The sequence below is a fragment of the Natrix helvetica genome, assembly GCF_964273705.1.
Source record: "Natrix helvetica genome assembly, chromosome: W".
NCBI lineage: Eukaryota > Metazoa > Chordata > Lepidosauria > Squamata > Natricidae > Natrix > Natrix helvetica.
In genome coordinates, this window is record NC_138555.1 from 51413039 (window position 1) to 51438941 (window position 25903).

Sequence of the window (25903 nt, forward strand, 5' to 3'; positions counted from 1 at the left end):
CCGACCTCAACTGGTGGTAGTGGTCGTGCTGGTGGTGCTGGCGGTGCTGGCGGTGCTGGCGGTGCTGGCGGTGCTGGCGGTGCTGGCGGTGCTGGCAGTGCTGCTGGCGGTGCTGGTGCTGCTGGCACTGCTGGTGGTCCTGGCGCTGCCGGTGGTCCTGGCGCTGCTAGTGGTGCCTGTTTTGGATCAGCTGATTCCTCAACTCTTGGTTTTTTGGAGAAGAAAGCGGTCATACTCTGTTGCCTCTTCATTATGCTAAGTAATACTAACTGCCTGCCAAAGAAATAAAACAATATTGGACTGAGGGTTGTAAGCTGAGGACTACAGGTAACAGAAGGGACCTCTGATTTCAACCAACAATGTATAGTCTTTTCAGGAAGGATGAGAAACAGGAAAGATATAGTCTTTAGTTCAAGAATGAATGTCATAGGTAGATTTAGTTCTCAGTTCCAAAAAACTGGAATTTGTAGCTATTCAGAAGTTAGTGGTTAGAAGCAATGGTAAAGCAAGATATGGAATTAAAACCAGAAATATTTTGTTGGCTATTTGAAAGGGAGTACAATATATATTTAATTTTACACATGTTAGCAGCTGCTGGAATTGTGTTTGCACAACAGTGGAAAAACAGAGTTATGAAAATGAATAAATATTACAATGTGCAGGAATAAATACATTGACAATTAAAATCAAGAAGGCTTTGAATACTTTTTCACATGGGATTTGTTTTAGCAATTGCTAACTAACGGAAACAGAAAGTAGAATTTCAAAAGTATGAAAGAAAACACCAATTATGTAAGGTAGGGTCCCCTATGTATAAAGAAATATTACTAGATCACTATTAATGCATAGATAACTGTGGGACATTACACACCCACACCCACACAAACTATGACAGTGCCAGGAAAACACCAAAAAATAATAATCCCCCCCCGCCCCCCAAAAAAGACTGCAAATGAAACCAGTTTTTTTCCCCTAACCCTAAGGACAGGAAAGACAAAGCCACTGGAATAAAAATTATCAAGACATTGTGGGAAATTATAAAGGACAGTGCCAGGAAGCTCACAGAACCATCAACCACCTCAGAATTACCTAACAACGAGGATGAAACACACAAAATCTGCCTTGCACCAACCTGGCCTGCCCATAGAAAAGCAGCCACTTTGAGACACATAAACCTGGTCTGAACACTTTTAATCAACATAGTGCATCACAAAGAAAACATTTGCAAAAAGGAATAACATTTATTGCAGTAATTTTATTTTATAAACAATAAAAAAATAAAAATTCCCAAAAAATAATTTTAAAAAAAGATATTCTATAAATAAAAAAATCCTTAAAAACCATTGTTAAGTATTCCACCAGCAATAATTTATACTGCAAAGTATTGTATCAGCCATGGTATACTGTTACCATTATTCCACCATCAATAACTTATACTGTAACTATTTTAAGTTATACTGTTACTGTTATTTCACCAGCAATGATTTGTATTGTAACCATTTCAAACTATTCCACACACAATTGAAAAGGAAACCATTTTAAAATATTCCATACACAATAAATTACAATAAAACTATTCTACGCACAATACATTTTAAAGTATTGAGTATATAATATTTTAAAATTGTTTATTTTAATTTATTGTGGATAGAATCTTTTTTAAATAGTCTAAGACAATTTTAAAAAAGGATCCACACACAATAAATTGAACTAGACCATTTTAAAATATTCTATACTCAATACTTTTAAGTAAAACTATTTTAAAACAATTCTTAAATAAAATATTATTTTAAAATACATTAAAAAAAAATAAAAGAAAAAAAACCAGGTCACTTACCAGCAGGCAGAATCAGCAGCATTCCATTGCGATGGATCAGACTCCGGACTCCGATGCGATGGATGGTGTTGGGCACACAGAGATTTACATAATTGGTGCTTTCTTTCATACTTTTGAAATTCTACTTTCTGTTTCCGTTCGCTGTCGGCCGCGTGGCCTACGTGAGGCTGCAGATTTTGAGAGGGAAGCTGCCGCTGCTGCTCTCCTGCCCGCCCACCTTCGGCCGCGTAAGTTGGGCCTCTGCTGCCCGCCCGCCTCCTGAGTCCCACTGCCTCGTGCGCCTACGTGAGGCCGCGGCTTCTATCGGGAAGGCCTGAAAAAGGCCTTCCCTTGCAAAACTCGGCCGCCGCCGCCTGCCCACTTACCCGCCTCCCGCCTCCCGCCACCCCTCCTTGCGTTTAGTTGCTTACCTGAGGGAAGCAGCAAGCTCCTGGAAGGCGAAGGGAACAAAGTAGAAATGAAACTCCAGACCCGGTCAGCAAGCTATCGCGAGCAGACAAAGACTCTTTTGAAAAGAGAAGTCTCCAAAAGAGAAAGACTCTTTTCAAAAGAGGAATGTTGGCCGTTGGCGCCACGTTTTTAAACGGGTCGCCTCCAGCCCACTCACTGATTGGCTGGACTCCAGCCAATCAGCAATCGGTGGGCTGGGCTAGCCTAGTGTGGACGGGCGGGGGAGCGAGCGAGTTGCGACGGGCGGGGGAGCGAGCTAGCTGCAACGGCGAGCAACAGGGCCGGTGCCGGTTACTTCCGGGTCCGGTTACTTCCGGGTTTGGTCACAAACCGGATCGCCCGATCCGGTGCGAACCGGCAGGAACCCACCACTGATTCAGTCTCTTCTTATTTTTTTTTTAAGATAAGAGTCTTTCCAAGGTCACTCTGAGCTTTCCCTTAAAGCTTCTGTTTAGTCTAAAGTAGGTTCCTAGATACTGAAAGATTCCACAGAAAACAGCTGTTCAAACAAATGTGTTTCTGCCTCTCACAGTTCTGAATTTTTAAGGGAAACGACTCTGTCGAGTAACAATGTTTCAAGTCCACTAGATGGCAGTGTTACTTGTATCAACTCTCAATGCTTGCTTGTTCTGACTTTTTTAAGTCTCTTATAAACCAAATAATGCCAATAAAACAAGAGTAGCCAAATCAAAGAAAAAGAAAAAGAAAGAATCTTCAGGGCAATTAAGATTTAAGTATGTTCAAAGCCCCCCACAAGGTCCAACATTAAAAGCCTAAAAAAAACACGCTGTGAACCAATCCGCATTAAGTTACGATGAGAGTCCAGCCTGGCTTCTGAGAGTAAAAAGGGGGGAAAAAGGAGCTTTAATTGGTAAACTGATATCCTCCGCTTTTCTCTCTAGTCAGCCTTATTTTAAGCTAAGTTTCCATATTCAGGGTGTTCTCTTTTCCATAAAAAAAAAGGGTTAAAAAACTCTCACCAACATGACTTGCTTCTCTCCTGCGCTTATGTTTAGGGGCTGTCAGCAGCTTCAGCAGCCTGGTGGCTGATTCACGATCGCTGGCAAAGGGGGCTTTTTCCGGATCACCAGAGACTTTGCGAATGTCTCTGGGACCACTGGATCTCCCCCTACCTTTCACCGTCTCTCCGGGACAGCTTAGACTCAGATCGAGTCGTCCAGATGATCTGAATTTAGACGGCTATTCCAGAGGAGTTGGAACAGACATCTTCTCGCTGCGACATCAGCCCCGCTATCATTTTGTGGTTCATTTTGTAGGGTAGTTTCTAGTTTTTTAAGAGTTTCCTGTAATATATTTTGTTCTTTCCATTTTTCTTTATTTCTTTGGTCTACATACGCTATTGTTATCCCACGTAAATATGCTTTGGCGGTGTCCTATACGTTTTGTAATGTTGTATCTTGGATTGTTGTTTTCTTTGAAGAAGAATTACATTTCTTTCTTAATCTGCTGAGTATACTCTTTTTCTTTTAGTATTTGTGTATTTAACATCCAATGCCTAAGTCACTTTTTTCAATGAAAATAGTGTCACATTTTTTGGTGTGAAAAATGATGATAAGTCACTTTTCTGTGTGAAAAATGGAGATAAGTCACTTTTCACTGTGAAAAATGGTAATGTCACTTTTTCAGTATGAAAAATCATGTCACTTTCAGTGTGAATAATGGTGATGCATCACTTTCAGTGTGAATAATGGTGATGTCAGGGTTTCAAATAACGTCCAAAATTAAATGGGTGATTGCTTTTGTCTTCTCCAGCCGTGTGTTAAAACAGCCCTTTCAACCCCCTCCAGCACAGACAGCATTTTTCCAGATGCGATAAATCTCCAGGTTTCCTCCTCTGCAGCTTCCCTTGCAACTTTGGAATGTTTGCAGATTGTGTCCACACAGAGAAGCAACCCATTATCTGCTACCATTCCCATGGGCTCTATCTTCATCTTTGCTGATATTTTACTCTGACCCGGGTCGGGTCAGTGATGGGAGTCAGCACCCCTCTCAGCACTCCCTGCAGGGGTAGCTGGTGAAGTGTTTTAAGGGAGATTCGGGTTAATGTCAGGGTTCCAAATAACATCCAAAATTAAATCAGAGTCCAAGGCAAAGTATTGCTCAAAGTTCCATTTTATTAAGAGAGTCATGTTGGCACATCTGGGAAAACCCAAATCTGAAAGCTTCCCGGTTCTCCGCACCCAGTTGAAAGTTGAAGAACTTGCCCCCACACCCACAAGTCCATCACATGGTCCGATGTTCCACTGCCATGTTGGCAGTTCCACCCATCCAGTTCCGGTCAGGTGCAGAGGTGTAGAGACAAAGGATGACCTTGGATTCTACAAAGGAATTTTATTTTGACAACATCACATTCTACTCCTTACTATTCCCCCTCCCAATTCCCCACTAATGAAACAGCATAGTATAACAGAATATTAGTGTGGCAGGCCAAAGATCCCAAAAGGAACTGGCTGCAGGCCTGACAGGCGGCCTCTCCTCAGAAGAAAAATGTTTCCTGAAAAGAGAATAATGTAGGGGTTAACATAACAGAATTAACCACCTCTCCCCCCACACCAGGGGGACCCTTTGGCTTATCGGGAAACTTATCATGGAATTGTTTTACTAACTTATCCGCTTTTAGGTTCCAGCTTTTCACCCAAATAACTTCAGACACAGGGTAACCCTTCCAATGCACTAAATACTGTAAGCGATCCCTATACAGCCTGGAGTCTAAGATTTTTTTCACCTCATACTGTGTTTCCCCTTCTATCACTACAGGAGGAGGGGGAGCTTGGGTGGACAGTCTTTTGCTGGATCCAATTACTGGCTTCAACAAGCTACAGTGAAATACTGGGTAAATTTTCCCTAGAATTCTGGGTAGACTGAGTTGAACTGAACTGGGTTAATTATCTTCAGTATTGGGAATGGACCTAAAAATTTTGGGCCCAATTTCTTGCTAGGCATTCTTAATCTTATGTATTTGGTAGATACAAAAACTTTGTCCCCCACACGAAAGGGAGGTTGGAGCGAGCGGTGTTTATCAGTTTGCTTCTTGTAGGCTTCTGCCGCTTCCGCTAGAGCTTTCTTTGTATTTTTCCATCCTTTCTTTAGCGTGTCCATCCATTCAGTCAGAGACATGGAGGAGGGAGGTTCTCTAGGCAGCTCAGGCATAGGAACAAATTCCATGCCACTGGTAATTTGGAAAGGAGTTATTCCAGTGCTGCTGTGGACCGCGTTGTTTTACGCCACTTCGGCGAAGGGTAGCAAGTCCGGCCAGTTGTCTTGTTGATAGTCCACATAACACCAGATGTATTGTTCCACCATATCATTGGCCCTCTCCGCTGTGCCGTTCGTGCTGGGATGAAATGCTGAGCTCAGTCCTTGTGTGGACCCAATGGACCTCAGGAACTTTCTCCAGAACTTGGTGGTGAACTGGACTCCGCGGTCTGAAATGATCCTCTTGGGCACTCCATGCAGGCGATAAATGTGTTTCACAAACATTTTTGCTAATTTCTTTGCGGACGGCAACCCTGAGCAAGCGATGAAATGCGCCTGCTTGGAAAACAAATCAATAACTGTCCAGATTACTCTATTCCCGCTGCTGTCTGGGAGATCGACAATGAAGTCCATTGTGATCTCTTTCCATGGTTGGCTAGGGCTGGCCACTCGTTGTAGTAGTCCAGGGGTCTTCCCCGGCCGTGTTTTCATCGTTGCGGAAGTAGCACAACTTTTTACATAATCTTCCACTTCCGATTTTATCTTTAGCCACCAAAATTGACGCCTGGCGAGGTGGAGCGTTTTTAGGAATCCAAAGTGGCCTCCTAGTTTTGCATCATGGCTTTGCTGTAGAACTTCTAGCCTCAACCCTGCGGGGACGTACAGTTTGGACCCCTTCCAGGCTAAGTCATCTTTCATCGTTAGGATGTCCTTGTTATTTTTGAGCCACGGGTCTGACCAGAGAGTGGGTTTCATCATTGTCGTCAGCTTATCATTGCTTCATGTGGTGACTTGGGCCGCGTTTTGGTGGGAGGAAGAAAGGATGGGGTGAACAACAACTTCCTTCTTACTGTCATACTGTGTTTTTTTTATTAAAGAGTTTTAATAAATTTTACAAATACATCCCCTTCCCCTCCCCTCCCTCCACCCCGATCCCACCCCCCCTCCAACCCTCCCTCTCCCCAACCTCCCAGAGCAAAATACAGGGTATAAACATTTAACAATCATACGCTAACATAAGCTAACTAACTTTAACATCTTCCTCCTCTTGTACTTTAACTCTTCTTTTATTAAGCTAACTTTAGATAAATTATACCAATCCTTGTTCTTTCACTCATAAGCTAATTGGAATTTCTTAGTCCGATATTTATTTTGAATATATTCAATCCATCTTCTCCATTCCAACTTGTATTTGTCATCTGAATGGTCCTTGAGATATGCTGAGATTTTGGCCATCTCTGCTAAGTTTACTACTTTTAACGTCCATTCTTGAGTAGTAGGCAACTCTTCCTTCTTCCAGTACTGCGCCACCAGCAATCTTGCTGCCGTTGTTAAATTCAGAATCAAATTAGTCTCTATAACTGTACAATCTGTAATTATCCCTAACAAGAACAGCTGGGGAGTGAACTTTATCCTATTTTTAAGAATATTTTGAATAATCCACCATATTTTTATCCAAAATGCTTTGACTTTTTTGCAAGTCCACCATATATGGTAATACGTAGCGTCAGCACAGTCGCATCTCCAACATTTAGGTTGTAAATTCGGATACATGCAAGCTAACTTTTTAGGATCTAAATGCCATCTATAGAACATCTTATAGAAATTTTCTCTCAAGTTTTGAGCTTGTGTAAATTTTACATTCCTTACCCAAATCTTTTCCCATGTTTCCATCATTATTGGTTCTTCAAAGTTTTGTGCCCATTTTATCATACAATCTTTAACTAACTCTGTTTCAGAATCCATTTCTATCAGTATATTATACAACCTTTTTATATGCATTTGACCCTGGTCCCTAATTTGTTTTACCAAATTATCCTCATTTTGCATGATACCAATTTTCTGATCTTTTTTCCATCTGGCCTGTAACTGTCCATACTGAAACCAGGTTTGAATTACCCTTTCCTCTCTTAATACATTCAAAGGCTTTAACTGTAGTACACCTCTTTCTATGTTAAGAAGCTCTCTATATGTAACTACATCCTGTTTTTGTTCTATACTTATATTCTCTATTGCGTGTCTGGGCACTACCCACATAGGTATCTTATCATTTAACTTATATTGATATTTTTTCCAGACACGCAGTAGAGCATTCCTTAAAATATGGCTTTTAAAAATCTTGTCCACCTTCTTATCATATATTAAGGAAGCATGCCAACCGTATACCAAATCATATCCCTCAATATTCAGTATTCTATCCTCTGTTAAATTAATCCAATCGCTGATTGTTGATAAAACTACTGCTTCATAGTATAATTGTCAGGCCTGTAGTTATGTTTCTTTTAGGATCTTTGGCCTGCCACACTTTCTATTATTTTCCTATGCTGTTTCATTAGTGTAGTAGTTGGGAGGGGGGAATAGAAAGGAGTAGAATTGTGGAATGTGTTGTTGTGATTCTTTCTAGAAGCTCAAGGTCATCTTTTGTCTCCGCACCTCGACACCTGACCGGAAGCAGAGGGGTGTAAATTCCAGCGTGGAAGATGAAGATTGGACCATGTGATGGATTATGGGTGTGGGGATAGGATCATGAACTTTCAACTGGGTGGAATCCCAGGAAGCAAATCAGATTTGGGATTTCATAGCACAATGCCAACATGTCTGTCTTATTAAATTGGAGTTTTAAGGATAGCTCTGCCTTGAATTCTGATTTAATTCTGCATGGTATTTGGAACTCTGACAATAATTTTAAGTTGGGCATTTTCGAACCTCCCCTTTCACGCATATCTTGCATTATTTTAAGTTTTATTCTCGGTTTCTTCCCTGCCCAAACAAAATTATTAATACCTTTCTGCCATTCTTCCAAATTTGCATCTTTTTTGAGTATTGGTATCATTTGAAAAAGAAATAGAAACTTGGGCAAAACATTCATTTTTACTGATGCTATCCTTCCCAACAAAGACAGTTGTAGTTTTTTCCATTTAGTCATCTCTGTCTGTATTTTATGCCATAATGGTTCATAATTGTACTTAGATAGTTTCCCATTTGAGGTTGTAATATGAACTCCTAAATATTTAACCTTTTTTACTATCTCACATCTTGTTACTCTTTCTAATTCTTCTTTTTGATTTGTGGTCATATTTTTAACTATCATCTTTGTTTTCCCTAGATTTATTTTAAACCCAGATAATTGACCATATTGATTAATTATATTCATTAAACCTATAGCTGATTTCCCCTGTTGGGTTAAAGTTACAACCAAGTCATCTGCAAATGCTCGTACTCTATATTCATAATGCCTAATCTTAATTCCCTGTAGGTCATCTGACCCACGTAGTCTATTCAACAATAACTCCAAGGTTAAGATAAACAATAATGGAGACAGGGGACACCCCTGTCTTGTTCCTTTTTCAATTTTAAAGGATTCTGTTAAACTACCATTAACTATAATTTGTGCTGTCTGTTTCTGGTATATTGCCTTCATAGATTGTGTGAAATACTCTCCAAGCTGCATCTTTTGTATTATTTTCATTAGAAATTGCCAATTCACTCGGTCAAATGCTTTCTCCACGTCTAAGAATAAAAGCACTGCGGGAACTTGGTTATTCTTCCCCAAATATTCCAATATATTAACAATTTGTCTTACATTACCTTTCATTTGTCTCCCCTGTATAAAACCAGATTGATCATTGTGAATTGTTTGTTGTATAACTGACATCAGCCTATTTGCTAACATTTTAGCAAAAATTTTATAATCTGTATTAAGTAATGATATAGGCCTGTAGTTTTTTGGCTGAGTGTGATCCTGATCTTCTTTCGGGATCAGGGAAATAAAGGCTGTTCTCCAAGATGGTGATACCCTGCCTTCCAATTGAATTTTATTGAATAATTTCTTAAGAGGTTCTACCCTTTCTAATTGTAACTTTTTGTAATAAACCGCCGTCAACCCATCTGTACCAGGGGCCTTGCCATTTTTTAACTGCTTAATAGCCAGGAGGGTTTCCTCCATGGTTACCGGTTGATTCAGTCTTTCCCTTTGCTCATCTGTAACTATAGGGATTTTCCCTTTCTCAAAATATCTATCTAAACCTTGTATTTTATCACCAGCATACAGTCTAGTATAGAATTCTAAAAAAGCCTTTTTAATCATGTCTTGTTGATAGACTTCTTTACCTTTGTATTGTATTTTCTCTATAGTATGAAACTTTTGTTTCTTCCTTAACATGTATGCTAACCACCTGCCTGGTTTATTTGCATTACAAAAAGTATTATGTTTAGCGTATAGCAAATTAGTGGCTACTTGATCTGACATCAACATGTTAAACTGCCCTCGGAGTGAAGTAATTACTTCTTTTGTCTTCTTATCATCTGGGTTAGATATTAGCACCTGCTCTTTCTTTTTTATCTCTTCTTCCAATTCCCTTCGCTTTTCTCCCTGTCTACGTCTATGTAGGTTATTTAACTTTATTAGAACACCTCTCATATATGCTTTACTTGCGTCCCAAACCATTTCCATAGATGTCCCCTTATGCATGTTAAAAGCAAAATATTCTTTCAATAATTTTTTGCATTCTGTAACATTTCTCTCGTATCTAAATAGATTTTCATTTAACCTCCAAGACCTCCTAGATCCCTCTCCATATTCCAATTCCATCCAAACCGGATTATGATCTGTTAGAGTTCTCAGACATATCTTCGTCTTCTTCACCCTGGAAAGGAAATCATTTGTAATTAGTATAAAATCAATTCTAGAAAAGGATTGATGCCTATCGGAAAAAAATGTAAATGAAAAAGTCCCGTTCTTTAAGATTCCGTTCTCTCCAGATATCTCTCAGTTCCATATCATCTATCGTGTCAAAAAAAGATTTAGGCAATCTTGCTCGTGTTTGAGTATTTTGCAAGAGTCTCTTCTTGTCCTTCATAGTGTCCAATATTCTGTTCCAATCACCCAGTAATATACACGATCTATAATCCCATTGTATTAATTTGGTATGAAGCAACTTGTAAAAATTTTCTTGTTGTTAATTGGGGGCATATACTCCTGTTAAAAGTATTTTCTTTCCTTCTATTAATAGTTCAATTGCAATATATCTTCCTTGAGGATCTGCTTCAATTAATTCAGCCTTTAAATCTTTTCTTAAGTATGTAACTATACCATTTTTCTTCTCCGGAGCAGATGCCACAAAATGTAGTCCCAGTCTTGCATTCATCAGATATTTCTGGTCCTGTGTTCTAATATGTGTTTCTTGCAGACAAATCACATCATTTTTAAATTGTTTCAGATAGTGGAATATTTTTTCCTTTTTTGTGGTGAGTTTAAACCATTAACATTCCAGGTTAGAAATCTAATTGTCATCTTCAGCCCCCTGAAGCTTTTTAAGAGCGACCTGGAAATCCTGCTGGAATTTCATCTTCGGTCTGGCTCCCCCCACAGCTTCTGTATTTATGCTTATAGTTTCTTGGATTATTGTCTGGGCTTGTTGCATCTTTAATTCTTGCTCTTTACGTTTGGTAACCGCTCGAGTTTGTCTTTGTTCCATGATTTCTTCTATCTCAGGTAAATCCAGGGTTTGAGCAGCACCCGCTTGTGCCTGGATATCATCTTGTTTGTCTTCCCTTGCTTCTTTTCCATACTGTGGTTTTCTTGACAAGGCATCCGTCAACAAGTTTTTCCCTGCAGGGATGTGTTTCAGTTCGAATTGGAACCTTTGGAAGTATTGTGCCCAGCGAACTTGTTTTGGGGATAGTCTTCAATGGGCTTTGAGAGCTTCGAGATTTTTATGATCAGTCCAGACTTCGAACGGCATATCCCCCCCTTCCAGGAAATGTCTCCAAGTGAGCAGGGACCACCTGATCGCAAACGCCTCTTTCTCCCAAATGGCCCACCTCCTTTCAGTAGTGGTGAGTTTTTTTGAGACGTAAGCACACGGCAAGAGATGGCCTTTATTATTTTGCAGTAGCACTGCTGCTACCGCTACAACACTGGCATCCGTCTGGATTATGAATTGTCGCTCTGGGTGTTGCAGTATGGGCTCTTGGGCAAAGAGCCATTTTAATTTCTCAAAGGCTTTTTGACAGTCCATTGTCCACTTTAGGGGTTGGTTTGCTTTTGGCTTTGTCGGGGAAGGCCCCGTTTTTAATAGTTCAGTTAATGGGAGGGCAATCTCCGCGAAAGCTGGAATGAACTGCCTGTAGAAATTGGCAAGTCCAAGAAAGCTCTGTAGTTGTCTGCGAGTACTTGGAGGTTTCCAGTCTAACACAGCTTTCACTTTTCCTGGATTCATTTCTATCCTCTCATTGGAGATGCAATAACCCAGGTAATCTAGTGAAGTTTTGTGGAACTCACACTTCAAAAACTTTGCGTATAGCTTGTTGGCTAGAAGTTTTTCTAGGACTTGTCTACCAGCTTCACGTGTTCTTCCAGGGTTTCAGAGAAGATCAAGATGTAATCAAGGTAAACAAGGTACAGGTACTCATGTAGCACCTCATTTATGTACTGCATGAAGACTGCGGGTACTCCTTGTAGCCCAAATGGCATGACTTGGAATTGAAAGCTGCCAAGGGGGCAGTTAAAAGCGGTCTTCCACTCATCTCCCTCTCTGATTCTTATGCGTTAATACACCTCTCTCAAGTCCAGCTTGGTGAACACCTTGCCTTTAGCCAAGTGGTTCAACATATCTTTCATGAGGGGGAGGGGATACCATGTTCAAGGCTCGCAGATCAATACAGAGATGAACACTGCCATCTTTCTTTTCTCTGAAGAGCACTGGGGCCGCTACTTTCGACTTCGCTGGTTCAATAAACCCCCGCTTCAAATTGGTGTCGATGGACTTCCTCAATTCAACCATCTCCTTGGGAGTCATGGAGTACATTTTCGGCTTTGGTAGGGTAGCCCCAGGTTTGAAGTCTATTGCGCAATCTGTGGGCCGGTGACAGGGAAGATAGTTGCCATCTTCCTTACTGAACACCTCCGCCAAGTCCCAGTAGTCTTTTGGTACTTGTTGGATCCCTGAGGATCCAACAGGTGCTGTAGGTTCTGGGCTTTTGGGTCCAATCATCCCTGGGTGGCCCTTTGGCTCCACCGGTGGTAGTGGCCCTAATCCGATAATCAATTTCCTACCGCCGTCTTCCTACTTTATTGTAGGCGTCCACTTGTCCAGCCATGCAAGCCCCAAGATAATTAATTCTGGCATCTTTGGAGCCACAATGAATCTGAGGAGCTCATAGTGGCGGCCTATTTGTAACTTTACCAGTTCAGTCATTAGTGTGGCCGGGGTCCCCCTAATTAGCGTTCCATCTACCTGCTCAATCCAAATGGGATGAGCTAGAGGTCTTGCGCTTATGCCTAGTTGCTTTACAGTTGACATGCTGATTGAGCATCGGGTCCACGACTACTTGAACTTCCCCTTCCATCCCCGTTTCGGGTACTTGCAGCTTGGCTTGGATGGCGAAGGGATGGATGGGTGCACTTACCATCGTGTCGTCTACACTATTCTCTTCCTCTGAGGTTTCCCCATTGGTTGGACTTTTCATCACCTTAGGTTGGGGATCCGCTTTCTGAGGTTGTTGACCCAGATGACTCTTTTCTGGTGGCTTCTGGGGCCTTCTCTTTACCACGCTGGTGGTTGGTGTGCGCGTTTGTGAGATTGGGGCTGGAGTCAGGCACTCTGACGCTCTGTGGCCAGGTTGAAAGCAATGGTGACATTTTATTGCCCCCCCCATTGAGGGAAGGACCCCAGTTGCATCTCTAAACTTAGGAGCCGCCTCGTCACGATGGTCCGCTATCCATCCTGCAGCTTCCCCCTCATTCATCCCTTCTGCCATTGTCAAGATTATTTCTCTGTTGGAAGGTGAGGTAAAAGTCCTTTGGGGCATTGCAGGTGGGACTGGAATCAGTGGGGGGATCAATCCCTGGGTTTGCCCCTGCCCAGGTATCTGACATGGTGCCATCTGCTGAGGGAAGGCAGGCGCCCACTGGCATCTCTCCCATCCATGACCTGGGAAGAAAGCCCATCCCGGTGGTGCTTGATTCACAGGCTGCAGCCCAAACATCGGTGGCTAGCTGGGGGAGATGTGGGCCAAGCCTCTTTCTGCTGGCTGGATTGATTTCTCCATGTTGGTGGCCAAAGGCAGTCACTGGTATCTCTCCCATCCATGACCTGGGAAGGAAGCCCACCCCGGTGGTGCTTCATTCACAGGCTGCAGCCCAAACATCGGTGGCTGGCTAGGGGGAGATGTGGCCCAAGCACCTTTCTGCTGGCTGGATTGATTTCCCCATGTTGATGGGGGATCTGTCTGGGGCTCAGCTGCAGAGTAATGGGTCATTTCACTTGTCGCTGTGTGGAAGGAGTAAAAATCTCCACTCCAGTGCGTTGCAGAGCCTCTGCTAGGGAAGGAGAATGTGGGGTGAGCCAGGGGCCATTTAGGTGGTCCTGAGCTAACGCGAGGGTTGTTTTCACTCACGTTCGGCTGCATAAGTTGGTCTGGGAGGCTCCAATCATCTGGTCAGCTACTGGGTGATTGCTTTTGTCTTCTCCAGCCATGTGTTGAAACAGCCCTTTCAACCCCCTCCAGCTCAGACAGCATTTTTCCAGATGCGATAAATCTCCAGGTTTCCTCCTCCGCCGCTTCCCTTGCAACTTTGGAATGTTTGCAGATTCTGTCCACACAGAGAAGCGACCCGTTATCTGCTACCATTCCCATGGGCTCTATCTTCATCTTTGCTGATATTTTACTCTGACCCGGGTCGGATCAGTGATGGGAGTCAGCACCCCTCTCAGCACCCCCTGCAGGGGTAGCTGGTGAAGTGTTTTAAGGGAGATTCGGGTTAATGTCAGGGTTCCAAATAACATCCAAAATTAAATCAGAGTCCAAGGCAAAGTATTGCTCAAAGTTCCACTTTATTAAGAGAGTCATGTTAGCACAACTGGGAAAACCCAAATCTGAAAGCTTCCCGGTTTTCCCCACCCAGTTGAAAGTTCAAGATCTTGCCCCCACACCCACAAGTCCATTGCATGGTCCGATCTTCCTCTGCCACGCTGGCAGTTCCACCCATCCAGTTCCGGTCAGGTGCAGAGGTGTAGAGACAAAGGATGACCTTGGATTCTAGAAAATAATTTTGTTTTGACAACATCACATTTACTCCTTACTATTCCCCCTCTCAAGTCTCCGAAGTGGGGCGTTGGAGGAGTCACGTCTGGGTATTGTCACAGCCCTTCTGCCCGAAGACTGAGGTAAATCTTGAGGCCACGGCCAAGATTAATCTCAGTCTTCGGCCTAGAAGCAGCTAATACCTGGCTCTCCTTGCTAAGGGTTTTTTTCTTCTTGTACCTCTTATTTTTCCTAAACTTTTAAAAAGCTTACCTCCTCTGAGCGTGCGATTTGGCCTGTGCACAGGAGTGGGCAGCGCTCCTGAGAGGCTCCCAGGGCTTCTTTTGCAGGCTCCATAGAGTTTTCAACAGGAAGGAAGAGAGCGACTCACGTGGTCGGGCCGCGTGGTAGGCGGTCACCATTTTGGATTGTAGAGCGCACGCGCAGAAGCAGCAAGGTCTCTGGGCACAGAGACCACAAGCGACCGCAACCTCCGCCAGCAACAGCAGAAACCGGCCTGAGCTCCTCCAGTGGTCCGTGGAGGGCCACAGCTTCTGGCAGAGGGCCGGTTTTAGATCGAGCCGCGGATCGGCGGCGTGGCTGGAGAGAGAAGAGCGGAGGGAGTTACAAACCTCCGCAGTCAGCCTGATAACCGGTTTCAGCGCAGAGAGAGAGGGGAGGCAGATCAACAAACCATGAGTAGGTCGCGATGGCGGGCAATTTAAGGAGTGCAGGACTGTCCAGGCCCGATTCCCCCAGGCTGGCAGACCCAGGCGAAGGGACTTCCTGAGGGCCCAATCCCACTGAGAGGGGCAGATCCAAGGCAAGGAAGTGCACCTCCAAGTCTCGGAGGGAGCACTCTGGGGAGGAAGTGAGGATCACCAGGGTGGCAGGCAGGAGGATCAGGGACACCATTAGCCCTTCTCCAGCCAGATCCCGTTCCCCAGTCAGGCCTGACTCCACCAGGGATCCCCCCGGGCGTTCAGCCTCTCCACGTGGTTCCCTGGGGGGGGGAGTTCCCTAGCCCCCCCATCTCCAGTGCATCCAGCTGGATCGAGGGGAGACCCTTTCGGCTGCCATTCCAGCAGCCTACCAAGGCAGCGCCTGGCATCGCAAGGCCCTGATCCTGGAGATCCATAGCCCCCTAGGCTATCTCCGGCCTACCCAGAGCTTCCCCAGAGTTTCCAGGAGGTTCTAGCCAGGGCTATCACCCACGGCATTTCCTCAGGCATGCAGCACCAGTTTCAGGGTAACAGAAGCAAGGCTGCTCGCAAGTCCCCTCGAGGTCATCTAGACCTACCCGGTCCTTCTACATCCAGAGACCTCAGGGCAGATTCTCCCTCCACGGCTAGCAAGGAATCGCAGTCAGAGGAGGGGGAGCTTAAGGAAGTGGGCTTCTCTGATGATGAGGAGGCCCAAACCCCCAAAGCCCCAGCCATATTGGGTCTCCCCCCCCCCCGCTCTGTTCAGCTCTCTGTTACACAAGGCTAAGGCCACAGCAGACCTGGACATTCTAGTAGCCAGTCAGGACACTGCCAACCCCGGCATGAGCAGGGGAGCCAAAAAGGGTCCTTTCCACAGACCTCAGGTGGAGAAGGTGGAGATCCCTACCCCAGACCTGTTCCTAGAGGTGCTCAAGTCACAATGGGCTCAGCCTGGCACTTTTCCCACCCCGGGGAGTAATGATCGCAGGTTTTATAACCTTAATATCAACTTTGATCAAGCCTTGCAGGTTCCTACAGTGGACACCCCGGTGGTTAGCCTGGCATCTTCTTCCCCAGTAGTGACAGGAGACATCTCCAATTGCCTGAAGCCAGAAAACAGGAAGGCGGATTTAGTCATGCGCAGAATGTTCCAGGCAGTATCGTGGGCAATCAGGGCTGCAGCAGCAGCATCCTTTTTTAACAGGTCCACCTTGCTTTGGCTGGAGCAACTCCAAGACAGAACTCCGGCGGAGTTCCGGGCAAAGTGGCACCTGGCAGGCACAGAGTACACAGGAGGAAAGCTGTTTGGTCCATCCCTGGACCCTATCCTCGTGGAAGACAAGAACAAGAGAACGGTCTTCCCCTCCACGTCCAAGAGATCGGATCACCGTTCGGCACCTTACCCCAGAAGATCCAGCTTTTGGGCGCAGGAACAGGACTTCCAGCAACCGAGGTACTCTGCACCCAGGTTTACCAGGCAGGGGGATAGGCAGTTCCCTAGGTACAGGGACAGGTTCCAGCAGTCTAACAAACGTCCCTTTCGGGGGGGGTGCCCCTTCCGCAGAAACAAGTGATTCGGGATCGAATCACCCCATCGGTGGCTGCCTTTCCCTGTTTGGGGATCATTGGGCGGAGATCACCACGGACGCATGGGTGCTGCAAATGGTCAGGTTTGGGTTCCATCTGGAATTCTTCTCACAACCCCCGAATAGATTCCAGGTCTTTTCCTCTTCCAAAAACCCGGCCAAGCGCTCTCTCATGCGCAAGGCCATTCAGCACCTTCTGGAGATCAGAGCAGTGGAGCTGGTGCCGGAGGGGGAGAAGGGAGCAGGATTCTATTCCAGCCTCTTTGTGGTCCCCAAAAGCTCTGGAGGGTGGAGGGCCATCTTGGACCTGAAATTATTAAATGCTAGACTGGTTTACCGCAAGTTCAAGATGGCCTCACTCAAATCTATCCTGGAGGGGATCAGACAGGGAGACTTCCTAGCCTCAATGGACCTCACCTAGGCTTATCTGCACATCATGATTGCACCGGACCACCGTAAGTGCCTCAAGTTTTCCTATGGGGGCAACCATTATCAGTACAGGGTGCTGCCCTTCGGCCTGGCATCCGCCCCCAGGACCTTCACCAAGGTCCTAGCCATCGTGGCAGCTCACCTCCGCTCCACTCCGGTTCGACTGCATTGCTATCTCGATGACATCCTAATATTAGCCCCCTCGGCGGCTCAAGCCAAAGGGGACTTAAGCCTCACCATTGCCACCTTTAGATCTCTGGGATTCTCGGTCAACATCAAGAAGAGTCACCTGACCCCAGCTACTAGGCTCCAGCACTTGGGAACCATCATTGACTCGGTGGGGGGAGGTGTTCCCCTTGGAGGAGCGTAGGGACACCATTGTTCAAATGATTCTAGAGATTCACAAACATCAATCTGTTCCTGTAGCTCTTCTTTCCAGGCTTCTCGGCAAGTTCATTTCCTGCATCGGGATAGTGCCTTGGGCCCGGCTCCATGCCAGAGAACTGCAGTGGTTCCTCCTCCCTCACCAGAGAGACCGGACAAGCGACACAGAGTTCAAGGTCAGGGTGACCCCACAGGTACTCCTGTCTCTTTGCTGGTGGATGTCCCCGGCCCTGTCCAAGGACTCCCTGATGTGAGCCTGTTCGGTTGGGGAGCACACCTGGATTCCCAACTAGCTCAGTGGAGGTGGAGTGTGACTGACCTTCGCAAGAGCATCAACTGGTTGGAGCTCAGAGCGATGCACCTAGTCCTGCGGCGCTTCAAGACGACGGTAGCTGGGAAGCACGTCTTAATGCTCACGGACAACATGGCGGCCAAGGCACACGTCAACAAACAGGGAGGCACCCACTCCAGATGTCTTCGTGACGAGACAGTGAGATTGGGGAACTGGGCAGAAAGGAACCTCCTATCCATCCGAGCAGAGCACATCTCCAGCATGGAGAACCACCAGGCGGACTGGCTCAACAGGGAAACTGGACCACGGAGAGTGGCAACTTCACCCCAACGTCTTCAGTCGGATCTGCCAGGAATTTGGCCGTCCAGCAGTGGACCTCTTCGCTTCCTCGACAAACACTCAACTACCGAGGTTCATATTGTGATTCCAGACCCAGGGGATGATGGACAACGACACCCTGCGCTGCAGCTGGCCATCAGGTCTTCTCTACGCCTTTCCTCCCCTCCCTCTCCTTCCTGGGTTCCTCAGGAAGTTAGTGCTAGAGAGGGCGGAGGTCATCCTGGTGGCCCCCTACTGGCTCCGGCGTCCCTGGTTCACAGATCTGATAGAGATGTCAATCACCCCCCACTGGAGGATTCCCTGGGGGAGGTGGCCCTTATCCAGGGGAATCTGGTTCACCCAGACCCAGACTGGCTCCAGCTAACCGTCTGGAGATTGAGTGGACTCAATTAAGGGAGGCTCAGATTTCCTCCAAGGTCATTGGGACAATTGAAGCGGCCAGGAGGCGATCTACCACTCGCATCTACGACGCGACATGGGTCTCCTTCGTGGCCTGGTGCCGGACGGCTCAGGTAGAACAGGCATCGGCCACAGTTTCATAGGTACTGGACTTCCTCCAGGATGGGCTGGACAAGGGCCTCACCCCCAGTACCCTCAGAAGATAGGTCTCTGCCCTGGCCACAGTCATAGGGGGTGTGGGCAACCAGTCCCTGTCCCAGCTTCCCATCATCAAGCAGTTCCTCAGAGGAGCCACCAACCTTTGACCCCCGGTGATTTACCGCTTTCCCTCCTGGGACCTGACCACGGTGCTCCAGGCACTTCTGGAAGCACCCTTCGAGCCGCTGAGGGAGGTGAGCCTCCAGCTACTTCCATTAAAGGTAGTGTTCCTAGTAGCCATCACCTCTGCCAGGAGGGTGTCAGAGATCAACGCATTGTTGGCCAGAGCGGATCTCTGCACCCTCCACAGCAACAGGGTCGTCCTAAGACTTGACCCAGCCTTCCTACCAAAGGTCAATTCCCCCTTCCACAGGGCCCAGGAGATTGTCCTCCCGGACTTCTGTCCAACTCCCTCCTATGGAAGGGAGACATCCTGGCACCGCCTGGATGTCAGGAGGGCTCTGCGCATCTATCTGAAGCGCAGGTCGGCCTTTCGACGGTCGGAGGCACTCTTCGTCTCCTTCCATCCGGCATCCAGGGGAGCGAAGGTCTCTCCAGCTACCATCAGTCGATGGATCAGGCTGGCCATCTCAAAGGCCTACCAGGCACGGGGCCTTCTGGTGCCCGAGGGCATCACCACACACTCCACCAGGAGTGCGGCCACTTCGGCGGCCTGGGCCACCCAGGCGCCTATCTAGGACATCTGCAGGACAGCAGCATGGGCCTCGCCCTCACCGTTCATCAGACACTATCGTCTGGACACTTTCGCTCCGCGGAAGCGTCCTTTGGGAGGAGAGTTCTCCAGAGAGTGCTAGACACTCGGGGGGACTCAGGCCCTGGCAACCCTCCTAGGGACACCTAGCTTTGGTATGTCCCAGACGTGACTCCTTCCACGCCCCACTTCCGAGACTGTCAGTTGGTCTTACCTGAACTGCATGTCTCGAAGGATGGCGTGGGAGCAGTCACTTCCCGCCCGTGTGCGCCCCGTGCAGGGTGGGCCTGAGTATATAGTTACCGGTCAGTCAGGGACCAGGAGGGGAGTGGGGGGCGGCTTACCCTGTTCCCTTCCTTCTAGATACGCCTTGACTGGACCATCGGTTAATCTGGAGAGTCAGAGGAGGAGTAGAGGTGTGACCTCAAGATTTACCTCAGTCTTCGGGCAGAAGGGCTGTGACAATACCCAGACGTGACTGCTCCCACGCCTTCCTTCGAGACATGCAGTTCAGGTAAGATCAACTGACATTCCCCACTAATGAAACAGCATAGTATAATAGAATATTAGTGTGGCAGGCCAAAGATCCCAAAAGGAACCGGCTGCAGGCCTGACAGGTGATATGTCACTTTCAGTGTGAATAATGGTGATATGTCACTTTCAGTGTGAATAATGGTGATACGTCACTTTCAGTAAGAAAAATGGTCCTAAGTCACTTTTCAATGAAAATGAGCTCAATTCTGAGTAACTATACTAACTTCTTGTAGTTGACTTGCGAATAGAACATGAAGATTTTAATAAAGATAGTCCTTGACTTACAACCGTTCATTTAGTGACCGTTCAAAGTTATGACAGCCCTGCAAAAAGTGACTTAGGACCATTTTTCACACTTACGACTGTTACCGTATCCCCATGGTCACATGATCAAAATTCACACACTTGGCTACTGACTCATAGTTGCGATGGGTGTAGTGTCCTGGGGTCCCTGTGATCCCCCTTTGTGGCTTTCTGATGAGCCAAGTCAGAGAGGAACACAGATTTGCTTAACAACCATGTTCCTAATTTAACAACTGCAGTGATTCGCTTAACAACTGTGGTGTGAAAAGCCGTAAAATGGGGCAAAACTCACTCAACAGATGTTTTGCTTTGCAACAGGAATATGCAGCTCAATTTTGGTAATGTGTCGAGGAAGGGGGCGTTGTCGTAATTTTGACTGGCCCTTAAACCGTCAGTTGTTAAGCGAGGATTACTCTCATGTCCAGCCCTAAAACCCAGTTGAACGAAGGCTAGTCCTCACCTAAACAACCACTGCTGAGCTCCTACTCTCCACGGTTCAGAACAAAAATCCAGTCCCAAGTCCCTTTTCCCAGTCCCAGATGGTCACTAAACAAATGGTCGTAAGTCAAGGACTCCCTGCAAGCTCCTAATAATAAAACAGGCAAAGGCAGCAAACAGATGTGCACATGGGGCGCAAACAAGGCACACACTCACAGATACAACATTTTCTTTCCCCGTGCAGGGACGCACTCTCAGTGGAAATGACTGATGACAACACCACCCTGCATCCCCTGACTCAGTTTCCCCTGCCAAAAAACCTCCTCGCCCAGGTCATCCAGATCGCCACCTCCTCCTCCACCATCAAGGTGAGTTGCCACCTCATCGCGGGGGATCCCTGCATCGGCGGCGGCTGGCGGGATGTCCCCTGCGCGCTCAAGGCACCAGGGAGCAGATCGGAGGAAAGAAAGCTGAAGGATGCGGCGGCAGAGCGGTGAGGTGTAGACTCCCTTCATTCCTATTACCAACTTTAAAATCTGTCAGCTGTGCAAACTTGAACTTTTGGCTTGATTTGGAGAGGTGCGGCTGGAGGGGAGGGGGATTTCCCCCCCCCCCCCTTTGGACAAGCGGCTGGAAACAAGTGAGCTCTCAGCCCCAAGGGAAGGAGGAGGGGGAGAGCCAAACCAAAGATGTCACACCCCTATTAAATGGATTTTCAGATTTAAACTTTTAAGGTTTAAGACAATGAGATCTGGAAGCCCTGGGAACTTTGAATTTTGAAAACTTTATTTGTTGCCTCAATACCCGAAGCTGGCAGGGCAAGATGGCACACTTCCGTTGTCTTCATGAAATGTGAAACTTGACTCCACCTTTTAGCTTCAGGCTTCCGGTCTTTGTCTCCGTGCTACCTGGATAATTCTATTGTGGATTGTTTGCTTCTGAACCCCCTGGAGTGAAAAACGACTGCTCTTTTGCCAGGGTGATTAGAAAACTCCCCTGTGCCTGGACTCTCTGTCTCCTGGACTCTCTTGGCTGTTCTATCTTTCTTTTTTTTTTTTTTAACAAAAATTTTATTGGTTTTTCAACATTTATAGGGAAAAGGGTAAATGGACAGGTATACAAATTTTGGCAGTTGCAAAATGTGACAGGCGCCCCTCCCTCCATACTCATAGTATACATTTATATATAATGCATTGGTATATAATTGATTACAATCAGCATATTAGTTCTATTACTAAATTCAATCAGATTAGACATTACAGTATAAAATCCAGATATAATTCCATTATCACTTTCGGTCAGTTTATAATAATATGATTTTCTTGTTTATTTTTGTGATCTGAGTCTTCTTGCTATTGCCCCATCTCCCTCCATTGGCAGAGCTCTGGCCCCTCCCGTGTCCTGCGTGTCCGTTGTAGTGTCTCGTGTTTTTTCTAGGAGTGTTTTGTTTTTTTCCATAAAGGCCTGCGCCTCTATGGGTGAATTGATTCTAATTCTTGTCTCCTCCCAGAATATCAGCATACCTTCAGGCATCAACCATCTAAACCACACCCCTTTCTGGTATAATTTATTCGCTAATTGCGAATAATTCTTCCTTTTTTCTCTAATCTTCTTAGGGATCTGCTTCAGAATGGTTATCTCCATATCATGGTATGTCAATGCTTGCCCCCTTTGTACACCCAGAATTTCATCTCTTGTGCTTTTTCTAAGAAATTTAATGTGAACCTCCCTGGGTACATTGTGTGTTCTAGCATAAGCTGAGTTCACTCTATAAACCAGGTCTATATCCCACCCCATCTGTTGTTTTTCTTTGTGTGTGTAGTCAGCCAGGATGTTTGTCATGATGTCCCTTATGTTTTCCCCATCTTCTTCTATAACATTTTGAAATCTAAGGTAATAGGACATTCTCTCAAATTCTATTTTCATCTGTTGGATGTCAAGATCTTTGTTCCCTTTCTGCACAGCTTCTACCCCCCCCCCTCACCTCCTCCACCCCCCCTTCCACAAGATTCAGTCTTTGTGAGTTCTTATATATTTGGGCTTGATTTTCTTTAATTTCATCTTTCATTTCCCTTAGCTGTTTCTTGATCTCCTCCTGGCCCTGTAAAATTTGTTGAAGCATTTGTTGAAAGTCCATCTCAGTAGTCTTAAGTTGCATCAGTTCTGTTATCTTTGACTGTGTGGCTGGACTGGATGTTGCGGATGTTGGAGCAGAAGTGGCAAAGCCAGGTTTTCCAGGAGGTGGTCTTTTGGATGCCATCCTTTATAACGTTAAAAGTTCAGTCCAAATATAAGATAAACAGTTAGAAAAGAAGGGTAGCCAGGTGAGTCCGGGAGCAGAAGAACCAGGCAGAAGAGAATCTCTCTAATAAGTCTGGCAATAGATAGAAAATTTCCCCTAGAAAGTTTAAAAAATACCAATCCACAAGAGATTCCTCTGGGAGACACGGAGACAAAGACCGGAAGCCTGAATTTTAAAGGTGGAGTCAGGTTTCACAGTTCATAAAGACAACGGAAGTGTGCCATCTTGCCCTGCCAGTTTTGGGCACAGAGGCATAACAAAGTTTTAAAAAGTTCCAAAAGTCCTCAAATCACAGTAATATGTAGAATTAAATTGAAAAGAAAATCATCTCAGCCTGGGTGAGGCTTCATTCGTTGGCTCTCCCCCCTCCTCCTTCCCCGGGGGCTGAGAGCAAAATTGTTCCTCGCCGCTTGTCCAGGGGGGGGGGGAAACCCCCCCTCCCTCCAGCCGCACCTCCAAAATGCTCCGAAAGTTAGAAAGTTTTAAGAAGCTGAGTAATTCTTCATGCAGAATAGGGAATGAAGAGAGAAGCAACCTCACCGCACTGCAGCTGCTTCCTTCTATTGTTGCATTCTCCAGTCGGCTTATAGCGAGGCGCGAGGCGCAGGAACGCGAAGCGCCCTCGGAGCTTGATCCCCGGTGCCTTGGGCGCGCGAGAGACCTCCCGCCGGCCGCCGCCGCTGCAGGAGTCCTCCGCGATGCCGCCCCTCCGGCAGGACCCCTCTGCGGGGTGTCCTGTGCCCCCCAAGAAGTGGGGAAGCCCACTGGGGAGCCGGAGCGGGCAAGGAGCTGCCCGTCGCCGCCGCCGCCGGAACCGGAACTCGCTGTTCTATCTTTCTGATTGATTCTTCTTTATACTGACTGGACTCTTTATTTTATAAACAATGGCATCTAAAAGACCACCTCCTGGAAAGTCAGGCTTTGCTGCCTCTGCCCCAACATCTGCAACCTCCAGTCCTAGCACACAATCAACGTTAACAGCCTTCAAGCAAACTAAATCTACGGACCTGGAGCTTCATCAAATGCTTCAACAACTTCTACAGGGACAAGAGGAAATAAAGAGACAATTGAAGGAGATGAAAGAAGAAATTAAAGAGAACCAGGATAAAATTAATAAGAACTCACAGAGACTGGATCTTTTGGAAGATGGGGCGGCTGAGATGAAGGGGGGGATAGAGGGTGTGCAGAGGGGAAACAAAGAACTTGACACCCAACAAATGAAAATAGAGTTTGAGAGAATGTCTTTTTATCTTAGATTTCAGAACGTGATGGAGACAGATGATGAAAACATAAGGGACATCATGACAACCATTTTGGCTGAGTATATTCAGAAGGAAAAACAACAGATGGGGTGGGAAATAGACCTGGCTTATAGAGTGAACTCAGCGTATGCTAGAACACACAATGTCCCCAGGGAGGTACACATTAAATTTCTTAGGAAAAGCACAAGAGATGAAATCCTGAATGCACAAAGGGGGCAAGCCTTGACATACAAAGATAAGGAGATAACCATTCTGAAACAGATCCCCAAGAAAGTGAGGGAGAAAAGAAAATTTTATTCGCAATTGGCGAATAAACTATACCAGAAGGGGGTGTGGTTTCGATGGTTACTGCCTGAAGGTATGCTAATATTCTGGGAGGAGACAAGAGTTAGAATTAATACACCGATAGAGGCGCAGGCCTTTATGGAAAAAAATAAACTACTCCTAGAAAAACCAGAAGACACTTCAGTAGATGTACAAGACACGGGAGCGGCCGGAGCACTGCCAGCTGGGGGAGATGGGGTGACATCAAGAAAGCTCAGATCACACAAATAAGTAAGAAAATCCATGTGATATAAACTGACCGAAATTACCAATTGAATTTACCACACTGACTATATGCTATTATGTAATATTTGAATTCTATGCAAATGTACACTATGAGTTTGGAGGGGGGGGTGCACCTACCGCATTTCGCGGCTGCCAAAATTTGTAACCTTTCCCATACCTTTTTCCTTTGTAAAATATTAAAAAACCAATAAAACTTTGTTTAAAAAAAAAAAGGTGAGTTGCCACCCGAACGGGGTGTGTCTGCGTGTGTTTCGGTGTCTTTGTGGGTGCGCAGATTTCAACCAAACCGGAGGATACACAGGAGTACATGCAGTTCCGCACCATCGGCACCAAAACCAAGATTTGCAAACTGATGTTACGCTGGCCCTGCCCAATGATGTTCGCCACCAAGGGGCTTCGCAAAGTGGAAGCGGAGAACAAGGCCACCGCCATGGCATGCCAGAAGCTCAAGGTTAGTAGCCTGCTGGCCGGATGCAGAAAATACAATACAATACAATAGCAGAGTTGGAAGGGACCTTGGAGGTCTTCTAGTCCAACCCCCTGCCTAGGCAGGAAACCCTATACTGTTTCAGACAAATGGCTATCCAACATCTTCTTAAAGACTTCCAGTGTTGGGGTATTCACAACTTCTGGAGGCAAGCTGTTCCACTGATTAATTGTTCTAACCGTCAGGAAGTTTCTCCTCAGTTCTAAGTTGCTTCTCTCCTTGATTAGTTTCCACCCATTGCTTCTTGTTCTACCCTCAGGTGCCTTGGAGAATAGTTTGACTCCCTCTTCTTTGTGCCAACCCCTGAGATATTGGAACACTGCTATCACGTCTCCCCTAGTCCTTCTTTTCATTAAACTAGACATACCCAGTTCCTGCAACCGTTCTTCATATGTTTTAGTGTCCAGTCCCCTAATCATCTTTGTTGCTCTTCT

At 46.0% G+C, this 25903-nt stretch overlaps 1 pseudogene across 1 annotated transcript in view; it reads left to right on the top strand.

Annotated features, from left to right (window-relative positions):
* Positions 1 to 25903, top strand: part of LOC309400569 (ATP-dependent RNA helicase DHX30-like) — a 98264-nt pseudogene that overhangs the window by 36893 nt on the left and 35468 nt on the right. The window contains exons 5-6 of the transcript in view: positions 21093 to 21216; positions 25284 to 25433. The product of the transcript in view is annotated as an ATP-dependent RNA helicase DHX30-like (transcript). The remainder of the gene's footprint in view (positions 1 to 21092; positions 21217 to 25283; positions 25434 to 25903) is intronic.